This window comes from Dipteris shenzhenensis, chromosome 12 (genome assembly GCF_047967505.1).
Source record: "Dipteris shenzhenensis isolate YYH24624 ecotype China chromosome 12, Dip_SZ_1.0, whole genome shotgun sequence".
Classification (NCBI taxonomy): Eukaryota; Viridiplantae; Streptophyta; class Polypodiopsida; order Gleicheniales; family Dipteridaceae; genus Dipteris; species Dipteris shenzhenensis.
In genome coordinates this window covers 45,216,931-45,229,543 of record NC_141607.1, presented here as the reverse complement: position 1 = coordinate 45,229,543, position 12,613 = coordinate 45,216,931, and the positions used below count along the sequence as shown (strand labels likewise).

At 41.5% G+C, this 12,613-nt stretch overlaps 1 pseudogene; it reads right to left on the bottom strand.

The window, feature by feature from the left end:
* The window catches only part of LOC147896282 (multicopper oxidase LPR1-like), a 51,251-nt pseudogene extending 48,129 nt beyond the window's left edge, over positions 1-3,122 (bottom strand).
* Positions 3,123-12,613: the final 9,491 nt, after the last annotated feature.

The window sequence follows — 12,613 nt, the reverse complement described above, 5'->3', positions numbered from 1 at the left end:
TGATTGTGTAAAGGACATAATGGATTGTGTGGAGGCATTCGTGGATTGTGAGTACATAATCGCTGAAGAGCATGATCACATATTACAAGAGGTGGAGGATGAGGTCCCCAGTGACCCGCCTAGCGGTGGAAAAGAGGAAAGTACCTCAGACAGTAATGCAGAGTAGTAGATCTATATTGGAGACAAATTTTTCTTAAACATACTTTTGGAGAAATATTTTTTATATACATAATTTTGGAGACATAATTTTGGTCTCTATTTTATATTTATATGTGAACTTTATTGGATTCCACTTGTCTTTCATAAATATTTGTCATTTCAAAAGTGGCTTTTCATAATTGTCTTAAGTAAATAATTGTCCTTTCATCTTTATCCTTTATGCGTTGATGTAATTTCATAATTTTCACAAGTGATTAATTGCCTTTTCATAATTTCTTGAGTTTGAATTTCATAATTGTCTTAAGTAATTAATTGTCTATCTGCTTCTTACCCGCTCTTGTTTTTTGTTTTTTATTTTTTGTCTTCGTGTTTGTATCTATGTTTGTCCAATCCCCCCAAATTAGACATGGGATCATGTCACACGTCCGATGAGTATGGAAACCCTTGTAGGAGGAGACATCATGATCTCTACTGTCTAGATGACTTTGAATCCACTCACGCGACACCTCGGGGTCTACCCTTGCAAATACCCTTGGCCCGACTCCTCTCGGACATAGCACTATGACTACCCCTTGGGGAACGCCTTTGCTAGCAGCCCATGGCTTTGTTGGGACTCAGAAGTCTCGACGAGTTTGTCGCACAGATGACCGATGCGGAGGTAGCAAGATTCTTCTCTCTACTATCCCAGAGGACCTCAGCAAATCCCTCTCCTACACTGATGACTGGACCTACTATCTAGCCATCCCCTCTAGCCCCTTCGATTGAGGGGTCATCACTTGGGCATGCCCATTGTAAGGGAATAAAGAGTAGGAAGGGTCGCTTATGTTGTGGTGACTCAGGAGATGTAGACGAGTCAACACACTCACATCCCTACAGGTCTTTACTTGGTCCCGAGACATAGTACTAGTCAAGTCCCTTGCCCTCTCCTACTCCCACTGCTACTCCTCACTCCGTAAGTGCTCATAGTAACACCATTCGCTCTGACTCTACCACCACCATGAGTCCTCCTTACCCGGTCAAGGACCTATCCTATGAAATCAGGGTTGCTGGAGAGATAATAGAAAATAAAAAGGGCTCAAGAATGATGGCCACCATGAGGCAATTGATGAGCCACCACTTTAGGAGCAGCATACTTCTACTGACTAGTGCTACCTGTGTCCCACATGGAATCTTATCCTTCTAGCCCCCTCTTGGGCTCTCCTTTGCACCTCTCAATTAATGTTTAGGCCAAAAGAAGCAGGCAATCATCGATGAATTGAAAAGACAATATCCTAACCCCTCAAATTAGGAGTTCAATACGAATTACATGAAAGAGTGCATGGGGGTACTCTTGAAGCATCGTAGATCAACCTTGTGTACTTCTATCACAAAGGGGAAGGCTACCCAGCTGGGCAGATAAAGTTGACTAGAAGTTTTTCAAGAAGCAGTACAGGGACCATCCTAAACTATTTGAGGGTTAGAGGAGGGCTGTGAGGAGATGGCTAGACTCTGTAGGTACTTCGCACTTTGGTGCAGGCGGACAGTTAGCATTCGAGGCAATCGTGGTGAGTCTACTGCTTCTTATTTAATGTATTGTTCTATTTGTTTTACTACATATTGCATGCACTTTATCTAACTCTTGTAAATTGGGCCCACAAGAAGCTACGATGGGTCACCTTCCCACCGACATAGAGGTGAGATGCGCGTTCCGCATAGGAATAAAGCTACCATGGTTTATTGAGATGGAGGCCATGGAAGCGACGGTCGATTGGGCTAAGGTGGCTGCTCGCATGGTATAAGTCTACTCCTACCTGTAATCTCACTTTTTAAAATATTTTATTCTTTAAGTTCCAATCTAATTTCCAATTAATATGGTTTCACTCTTAGAATCAAAGCTCAAACGTCCCATTAGTGGAGGGGAGTAGTGATGATGAGAGATTAGGCTTACATGGCTTTGATGAGGACCAGGGATCAGATGCAACTCACGAGGACCAGGGATCAGGCCAGCATGACAAGGACAAGGACAAGGATGATGATTTGGATGAGCAGTAGTAGTAGTATCATTAGTAGTAGTTTGCATATACTTCGCCATGTATATGCTTCTGTATGTCAGCTCGTTTGAGCGGTTTTGTATCACCCTTTTCGAAAGGGAAATTTTGTATAACAAACAATGTTGTATATCTTCGACATGTATATGCTTTTATCACTTGGCTCGTTTGAGTAATTTTGTATCACCTTTTACACAAGGGAAATTTTGTAACAAAAAACATTCTTCTATTTACAATTACTTAAAAAAAACATTAGTGGGGCAAAATAGGGCTTGATGTGGCCCTTTTTAGCCTCACTAATGTTTTTTTAAAGCTTTTATTAATTGTCGCTTTAAAGCGATGTTTACTAATGTCGCTATATAGTGATGTTCACTAGTGTTGCTATATAGCCATGTTTATTAGTGTCACTATATAGCGACGCTTATATAGCACCCATTCGTTTCTGATGCTAATAGCGACGTAAATACCAACCTTTGCACCCATAAAAAAAAAACTTTTTAGAGTAAAAAAGGTCGGTATTTCTGTCGAAAAAGGGCCTATGCCTTGTAGTGCATGTAATAAATCAATGTGTACTTTACTATGCACCCAGCTATGTGTATGTACAATTGATTCAACTTTTGTGAGGGCTTCACCCTCAGTTGCAGTAGGAGCCTCAAAATCTACATGCAATCTTGCATTCTCCTTTCACACTATACCCTTCCACTCATGTAGTACACCTTCTTCCTCCATGCTGAACTTCCATTGATCCTGTAAATGTACAAGCTTCCATTTTGCTATAGATGTGCCTACATCACGTTCATGCTTGATACACATGCTATCCAAGCTAGCCGAGCACAGATTCACGTCTCTATGTTGGGAAAAGTCATCCCAATCCACATCTGCTCCATGAGTAGATGCAGCAAATGCCCACGCCAACACCTCGGGGGGGTCACTCATCATATGTAACCCTATCACGTGAGTTCAAAAGAAGGATATTTTTTATTCCTAAAATTTACAGAAATAAATATACATAGGGGACTATTTAAAATAGTTTTGGAAAAAATTTAGAGATTTGTATAGAAAAGGGGTACATTTTATTAATGAAAAATTTTACAGATAAGGGATTTTAAATATAGACCTTGAACGCATGTGATTGTTTTCGAATTGTAAATTCTATAGTAAATATTCATAAAATTGTTCAACAATGATTTCTTCAGCCGATCTATATGAAAGCCACGCCGGCTCTCTTTGTCGTTGTTTCCCCACGAATCTGGCTTCGCTCTCAAGAAAAATCTCCATCCAAGACTGACTCCAGTCATAATTGCTATTGGTTTGCTATCCTTAATCTTTGGCTTCTCTTTGGTTGGAGTCGGAATAGAAGCCGCTTTGCTGTCCATAGCCTTTGCCTTCTCTTTGGTTGGATGGAGTGTTTCTTCTTGGAGAAAGGACATCAGGCTTGTTGGAGACGGGAGATGTGATGCCTTTGGCTTCCTTGGAGACATGGTGGTCTTCAACTACTGCAAAGAGAGTAGCATTTTAGTACTAGGACTCACACTAAGATGAAACGGAGTAAAATAACAAAAAGAGAGAGAGAGAGAGAGAGAGAGCAACAACAAAAGCAGAAAGTGTGCATGTTGACAGAAAGAATGGCAAAAGACAGTTGCATGCAGATCCGAATATTGAATTATGGGGGGAAAGCATTTAGAGAATGGAGGAAAAGCAAAGAACAGATAGAGAATGGGGGGAAAGAGAAGAACGAATAGAGAGAGAGAGAGAGTACCCATGAGAGAGTGACCCGCAATGTCCTGCAAGAAAATTCGAGGTGGAAATCAAAAGTTCAAAAGTTTTAAAGTGGAAGCTGGAAATCAGAAGTTCAAAAGTTCAAAAGTGGAACTGCAAGTTCAGAAGTGAAACATTTGAGAGGAGATGTAGTGCATGAAAATGTGTGTACGAGCATGAGAATGCGTATGTGAGATATCTTGTGCATGAGAATCTGTAATCAATAAATATATTACTGCACATCGATTCTATAAATCTCTCCATATCGCACACTACTTAGTACTACCACATTCTTGCCAATAGTACATACACCGTAGCATGCTTTCACCCATGGACATGGGATATTAGATTCCAATCCGGTGATCTCAACACCGGTGCAGTGGCTAGAGCTAGTTTGAGGGTTTCAAAGGATTTATGGCATTCCTCGGTCCACTCAAAGGATACTAGCAGTTTGTAATAAGGGGTGAGCTATGTTCATGTAGAACAAGATGAACCTTCTATAATAGCATGTGTGGCTAGTAAATCGCTGGATCCCTTGGCGTTGGTGGGGGGTGGTAACTCCAAGATGAGTTTGGTTTTATTTATGGTCCATAAAGATTCCATTCCGGGAAACTATGTGGCCAAGAATGATACCATGTTTGACCCAGAATTGGCACTTAAGTGGATTTAGGGATATGCAGTATAAGTGGCACTTCTCAAGGACGATCTTGAGGTATTTCAGGTGGTCAACCCACATCGAGTTCATGTAGATGTCATCCAAGAATACTGCCACAAAGTCTCTCAGATATTCCTTGGATACCATGATCAGTGATTTTCATGACACTTTGAGTACATTTCTTGCACCATGTCGACATCTAGCAACCTCAATCTGGAGAAATGTGCTAAGCTAGACAAATCCAAATACGGCACATGGAAATACCGAATGGAGACCATTCTTGTACTTCACGACAAATGGGAGTATATCGATGGATCTACACCTAGACCATTGGATGGTCCAACCAATAGTAGCTCTACTCCACCAGTTGTCACAGCACTAGCAGTGGGATCTACACTAGTAGTTTCTACACCTATAGCAGATCCTACCATTTCCTAAGAGCTCTAGCAGAATGGGATAAGAAAGATAAGTATGTATATCATCTGATCAAGCAAGTCGACCATTTTGGGTGGACAGGTCGGCCACCGAATTGAGCCTAACCGACTACAACTGGTGGCTATATAAGAGCAAGCCCGTGAAGCCCATTTCATCAGTGGCTACAACAACCTTGATTCCTTAGCATTCAGCCTCTGTCTTCTACTGTTTCTAGCACAGCATCAAAGCTTCTTTCAAAGGAGCGCACGGCTGGGAGGCAATGCCATCTATTGTATCAATTCTATAGTAATCAAATTTTTGATTCTTCATACTATCTTTTTTTCTCTCTTGCATTCGAGATCCTGTTATTTGTTGAGCACAAACGTATTATTTTCTTACATGGTATCAGATCCTGGACTCTAGCAAGAAGATTTAGTAGTGTGTTTCTGTTTGCGAGCAGATTGTGAGAGCTGGCCCAGCCCGCAAGACTGCAAATCCCACCGTTTTGCAAAAGTGGAAAGTTGGACGGCTCTAACTATCCTCTCTGGAAGTTCAAGATGAAGACCATCCTAAGCGCATATGAGCTTTGGGACACTGCTACTGGGGTGGACGTGAGGCAGGTTCTGAGACCGAATCCAGCCAATGCAGGACAACAAATAGTACCAACTACGGATGAGATTCTCGCATGGACAAGAAGAAATGCAGATGTGTTGTGTTCTATTGTCTACAGTGTTAGTGATTCCATCATGGCATTAATTCAACATGTCACCACAGCGAAGGAGGCATGGACAGTCTTGAAAAATTAGTACGAGACTACGAATCAGATGCGGATTCATAATCTAGAGACTCAACTCGTGAATGAAAAGTTGTCTGAGTCTGAAGTGGTAGAGAAGTTCATCACCAGGGTGAAGAATCTGCGCGATCAGATGACTGTGATTGGCATCACCATCACAAGCGAGAATCTAGCATGAAGGTGCATACAGATTCTCCCACCAAAGTACGATGGTCTTGTTACGGCACTGAATATGCAGAGCAGAAATCTGCCCCTCAACTTTGAGGATTTCGGTGCGATGCTTCTGGAGGAGATGCATCAAAAGATGAGGACTGGAGAAGATTCAGCTTTTTGGACCGGATCAAAGAAAGGTAAGGGTAAGGACTTTGGTAACCCATCTTCTTCTGATGATAAAAAGAGAAAGAAGAAGATCAAGTGCTTCTATTGCAACAAGGCAGGGCACAAGCAGAATGAGTGCCACAAGAAGATTGCAGATGAGAAGAACGGAGTGAAGAAAGAGTCCAACAACAGCGCGCAGGCAGTACCCATAGAGGTGTTCATCGCAATTGAGGAGATTTGCATAGAGGCAGTTCATGTACCTGTAGATGAACCTTGGATCATTGACAGTGGTGCATCGCGCCACATGACGAGTCAGAAGGATTGATATACCTCTCTACAGTCGGTAGGGAATGACATCATGGTAGCACTCGGCAATGATGCAAAATGTCTAGCAAAAGGAAAAGGTATGATTGCTCTCAAGTCATATGGAGTTGTAAAACAGTTGTCCGATGTTCTTTATGTCCAGATATCAAGAGGAACTTGTTGTCCGTTTCTGCGATCACGGATCAAGACCTCAAAGTTCAATTCGATAAGAATGGTGCACAGATCCTGGATCTTCAAGGAAAGGTCATTGGTAAAGGTACATGGTGCAACAACATTTACGAACTCTCAGCTTTCAGTGCTCGAGCAGATGTGAAGAACACTAAGTTGTGGCATGAGAGGTTTGGTCACCTAGACCTTAGTTCTTTGAAGGAGATGCATAAACGTGGAATGATTGCAGACCTACCAAAAATTTTAGATCCGCCCGATGTATGTGAAGCTTGCATCATGGGCAAGCAGCATCGGCAGTCCTTTCCTAAAGAGGCCAGTAGAGCAAAGGCTCCTCTAGAGCTCGTTCACACCGACCTCTGTGGAATGATGGAGATGGAAGCTTTGGGTGGTTCCTTCTACTTCATGATGCTGATAGATGACTACAGTAGAAGGATATGGATATACTTCCTGAAGACGAAAGACGAGGCTGTCAATAGGTTCAAGGAATGGCATGTAATGGTCGAGAAAGAATCGGGGATGAAGGTAAAGAAGCTGAGATTAGATAGAGGTTGAGAGTTCACATCGACTGAATTCAAAAGTTACTGCAAAGGTCAGGAAATCAAGAGGCAGAAACCCTCGCCACATACATCACCGCAAAATGGAGTAGCAGAATGCAAGATGTGCGTCATGTGTGAAATGGGCCGGAGTATGATGAAAGGGAAAGATTTGCCAAAGACTTTCTAGGCTGAAGCATGTAACACTGCAGTTTACATCCTCAATCGTAGCTACACGAAGGCTGTGAACGGGATGACTCCACTGCAAGCCTTTTCTAGTAAGAAACCTTCAGTTGCATATTTCAGAGTTTTTGGATGTGATTGTTTTGTGTGTGTCCTTGATGCTACTAGAACCAAATGGGAACCGAAGAGCCGAAAGTGTATTTTCTTGGGCTGCTACAGTGAAGAGCGAAGGGTTACCGTCTCTATAACCCTATTACCAAGAAGGTAATTGTAAGTCACGATGTGGTCTTCTCAGAACAGCCGCATCAATTGGAGGAGGATGCTTCCTTCCCAGACAACCAGGACAAGGATATCCATCCAGTACCGCCAGCAATAGCAGACCAAACTCCCCCAACAGTGCTTGGGAGGATTCAAGATAAAGAAGATGAAGAAGAGCCTGTAGAACTGCAACGGCAATGACCATTCCTGAAGTGGTTAAAGTAGCTTTTGGATGGCAGAGAACCTCCAGCAATTGAGGAGAAACCATTCGAACACCGCCGGTCCAAGAGATTAGAGGAGTAAAGAAGGGCACAGGAACACTTGGTCAACTATGCTTTGATGACAGAAGTGATTCGTGCTGATGAATTCAAGTGTCTTGAAGAGGCACAAGGTGATGATAGGTGGATGGAGGCTATGCAGTCGGAGTATGGCTCCATAATGAAGAACAACACTTGGGACCTTGTGGATCGACCACCAAAGCGTAAGGTAATCGGAACCAAGTGGGTGTACAAGATCAACTACAAGTCCGATGGCACATTGGATAAGTACAAGGCTCTCGGCTCAAAGGATTTGCGCAGGTACATGGTTTTGATTATCAAGATACTTTTGCTCCCACAGCTTGACTAACCACAATTCGCAGTGTTTTGGCTTTAGCTGCCCAGGGAAGTTGGCCCGTGTTTCAGATGGATGTGAAATATGCCTTTCTGAATGGAGATCTCAAGGAGGAGGTATAGGTGGAACAAACACTAGGTTTTGAGATCCCCGGTTCAGAAGGTAAAGTCTGCAAACTGAAGAAGGTACTTTATGGGCTGAAACAGGCCCCATGAGCATGGTACCAGTGAATTGATGCCTACTTTCTACAAAACGGGTTCAGGAGGAGCCCATCTGATGCAAATTTCTATATCTTCAGAGAAGGAGGCAGGTGTATGATCATGGTCCTTTATGTGGTCGATCTTGTCATAATAGGGAACCATGAAGAGTAGATCTCGCAGACGAAGCATGGCTAGGAAGAGAGTTTGAAATGACAGACCTCGGACTGATGCATTTTTGTTTGGGGATTGAAGTTTGGCAGGAGCCGAAATAGATCTTCATTTCACAGCTGAAGTATGCTAGAGAGATACTAAAGGCATTTGGCATGGCTGAGTGCAAAACAGTTGGTACCCCTATGGAGGTTGACGCAAAGCTCTCAAACAAGGATTCATCACCACTGCTGGACGAAGTGAAGTACAGAAGGCTTGTGGGAAGCTTGAGTTACCTGTGCAACAATGGCCGGACATCAGCTGGTGTACTAAGCAGGTTTTCCAATAAGCCCTGGGAGAACCATTAGAGGGCAGGGATGCGGGTACTGAAATACATCCAAGACACACTTGATTATGGCATCACCTATACCAAGGGCAACATCTTGACCGGATTTTGTGACTCGGGTTGGGCAAGAGACGTGGACAGCAGGAGATCAGTGATAGGGTACTCTTTCTCACTTAGATCTGGAGTTGTGTCATGGGTCAGCAAGAAGCAACCCATAGTTGCTCTTTCTTCTACCGAGGCCGAGTACAAATCTGCATGCTTTGCTTCTTGCAAGACAATGTGGTTGAGGAGGATTTTAGGGGACATGGGTGTAGGGTAGAACAAGCCTACGCAGTTATCATGTGACAATTAGAGTTGCATGGTGATTGCAAAGAACCCGGTGTTCCACGCTCGCACAAAACACATTGAGATTCAATATCACTTTGTATGCAAGCTGATCATGGATGGAGAGGTCGACTTGGTGTACTGTCTGACTATAGATATAGAGAATGCTACAAACATCTTCACGAAGGCTCTTGGAAGAGAGGTGCTGGAGAGGCATCTTCATTGACTTGGCATTGGGCCGAAAAAGTAAGTTCACTTGCAGGTGGACATTGAGGGGGGGTGTTAGATATCAATGCTCCACTCTCATGTAACTATGCGGGAACCAGCTAACTCTACTTGTAAGCCCCCCATATGAGGAGAAGGCATTTGAGTAGCTCAGTTATCCGATAGGTCCTGGTTTGGACACCAAATGGGGGCCATGTGTGGCCTGATGGCTAGACGGCTTCAAAGAGTTGGCACACCGACAACTAGGCTACATGCATTGGGAAGGCATCCCTTGACTGACCGCACTGAGGCTAGATGGAGCATTTCTCGAGGCAGCCCACTCCCGGGTTGCAGGGCCCGTTTGGAGCCTCAGATGATCCCGGATGGCTGTGGGCCGAACAGCGAACATAGGTCAGTTGCTCTGTTTTCCGCACCGGTTCTATCATATGGTTGGTGGCCTATTTCCGGACCGACCCCCAGTCGATTGTTTTGACTGGGTCGGCCACCCAATTGAGCCTAACCGACTACGACTGGTGGCTATATAAGAGCAAGCCCGTGAAGCCCATTTCATCACTGGCTACAGCAACCTTGATTCCTTAGCATTCAGCCTCCGTCTTCTACTATTTCCAGCATGCCATCGAAGCTTCTTTCACAGGAGCACATGGCTGGGAGGCAGCACCATCTATTGTATCATTTCTATAGTAATCAAATTTTTGATTCTCCATACTATCTTGTTTTCTCTCTTGCGTATGAGATCCTGTTATCTGTAGAGCACACACGTTGTATTATTTTCTTACAAGTAAAGCTAGCCAATGGAGGAACTTTTAGATTTAGCCAAAATTTTAAATTGTATATATAATATGTTGGCGAAAGTTTCCAAATATATTTATTTATTATATAAATATTTGGCGAATTTTCATGGACTTTATTTATAATTTTATAATCTTAAAGGCTAAACCTAGCTCTTCTTTTAATTTTAGTTTCAAATTGTGGCGAATATACTAAGCTTTTATTTTTATAAAAGCATATAAACTTTCACAAGCCATATAAAACTTTTGCTTATTAACGAAACTAACGCGAGAAAATCATCCTTTTATCACAATGACTAGGAAGTGGTGGTTATCAGGTTGAATGTCTTAAAACTGACTATCTTTCAGTGTAGGTTAAGATATTAGTTATCTGGTATTGATAGGTTATTGTACATGTAGAAAGTTATCTTTGAAAATCTTGAAAGGTTTATATGGGGTTTACAAATCTTAATATATTAAATAAAATGCTCAACATCTAATGAAATGCCAAGCCAATTCAATAAATTACACTATAAATAACATGTTTAAAGAGTAAAAAGCATTGTTGAGATGGATGAAATTTTGTATGCCTGTATGTTAATAACAAATGAAAACTTATAATTTATCATTCTTTTTTAGCTTTAGTAATAGATTTGACAATGAATTTACGTTATATTTTGCTTAAGTGTCGCCAATCTGCCAACCCTAAATATATATCTTATAAAGAAGAGAAAAAATAGGCCTATTCAAGTATGCTTCTCATGAGGATATACTGTTATGTTTTACGAGGATCGTATATATATATTTTTGGTATTGATTGGAATGTCATCAATGTGTCTCTATTGATCATGCTTTGCATAGCTTATGTGTAGCCCATCAAAGTTGTCTTGATTGTAATGCTCAATTTTCCTAGCATATACTAAGGAATTTGTATACATGGAGCCCATCAAAGTCATCTTTTAGCATCTATAGCATTTATATTTATATATCTTAACTAGATGTAAGTATATTCTTCAACTTTCATTGGTGTTAACTATGATACATTTGTCTATGAATGTGTGTATGTGTGGATGTGGCCTCATACATATCTCTTTGTGTGCATGCAAACATATGTATGTATGTATGTACGCATATAAATAGCATCTATGTATGGATGTACATACTTGCATGCATGCATGCATCCATGTAAACATACATATATATGGTGCATGCACGCATGCACACACACATGTACACACATGCGACATGGTCAAAAGTGGCACTCATGTTGAATGAATAAAAATCCATTCGACCCAAGCACAGTCCCATTGAACACCAAGTGACGACTTTAATCCATAATCTCTTGGTTAAGGGGTTGGGTCTTATCAAATTGAGATACGAAAGTTTTTTTGATTGTAAATATCCAAAATCACGTAAGTATGTGAATAGCCTACAGTGTTATGACTAATTAGTAAATGGGTGGTAGATAAAGTTGTCAAGTTGATTGTCCATATGTAAGAGTGATGACACATGAAAATGGATGTGTCAAGTGCCAAAATTGTATCGGTTATTCTTGTGGTCATCTGTATAAGAACAATCTTGTGGGTAGCTCTATAAGTACAATCTCATCCTTTTGAAAGCTTTTGAAGTGCTTTGTTTCTTTAAATCTTGATTTTACAAGAGGTGGTAAAAAATGTATTAAGCCTTAAATATTAAAAATACAGGAGGTGTATATTAATATACAACAAAAGTAACAGGAGGTATGCATAAAAGAAGGGAAAAAGGTTCCAGAGAATGGATGCCTTTGAACGCATGTGATCCACATGATTTTTGAAGGTGCACCCCCCGAGGCTCGAGATGGGAATTTACCAATTGTTTCATGTAGTAAGCAATTGATACATAAGAATCCTCATGTGGGAGTGCTTACATTGTGTGTCAAGGTCCACGATTGGATACAAGACAATATTCACCATGGGATTCAATGATCATCTTTTTGGGAAAAGAGAATCTGTAAATGCATACATCAACTTCATCTTAGTACATCGTTGTCCATTTAAGAAAAAGCTCAAACATCGCTAGTTGACTGAGAAGATCACTAGAAAGCTGATATGACACAATGTGATAGGTCAAAAATGGCCTCCCATGGAACCTCGACGATCGTGAAAAGAGCCTTAGTCACCTTTTCTTACAAAAGAAAATGGCTCGTGGCCCAAGGTATTTTCACTAAGATCTTCAAAATTGTTGGAATAGCAAAATCAAGCTCGTTTAATTGTAGTAGGACTATGGAAGAACTTCTAACGAACATTGGTAGACAAGCACAAACACCAACAACTTGAAGCAGCAAGAATAGTGATATACATCCTTCCTATCATAGTGAGGGTCCTTTGCAACATGCAATAAGAGGAATAGAAACAAATAGCCAC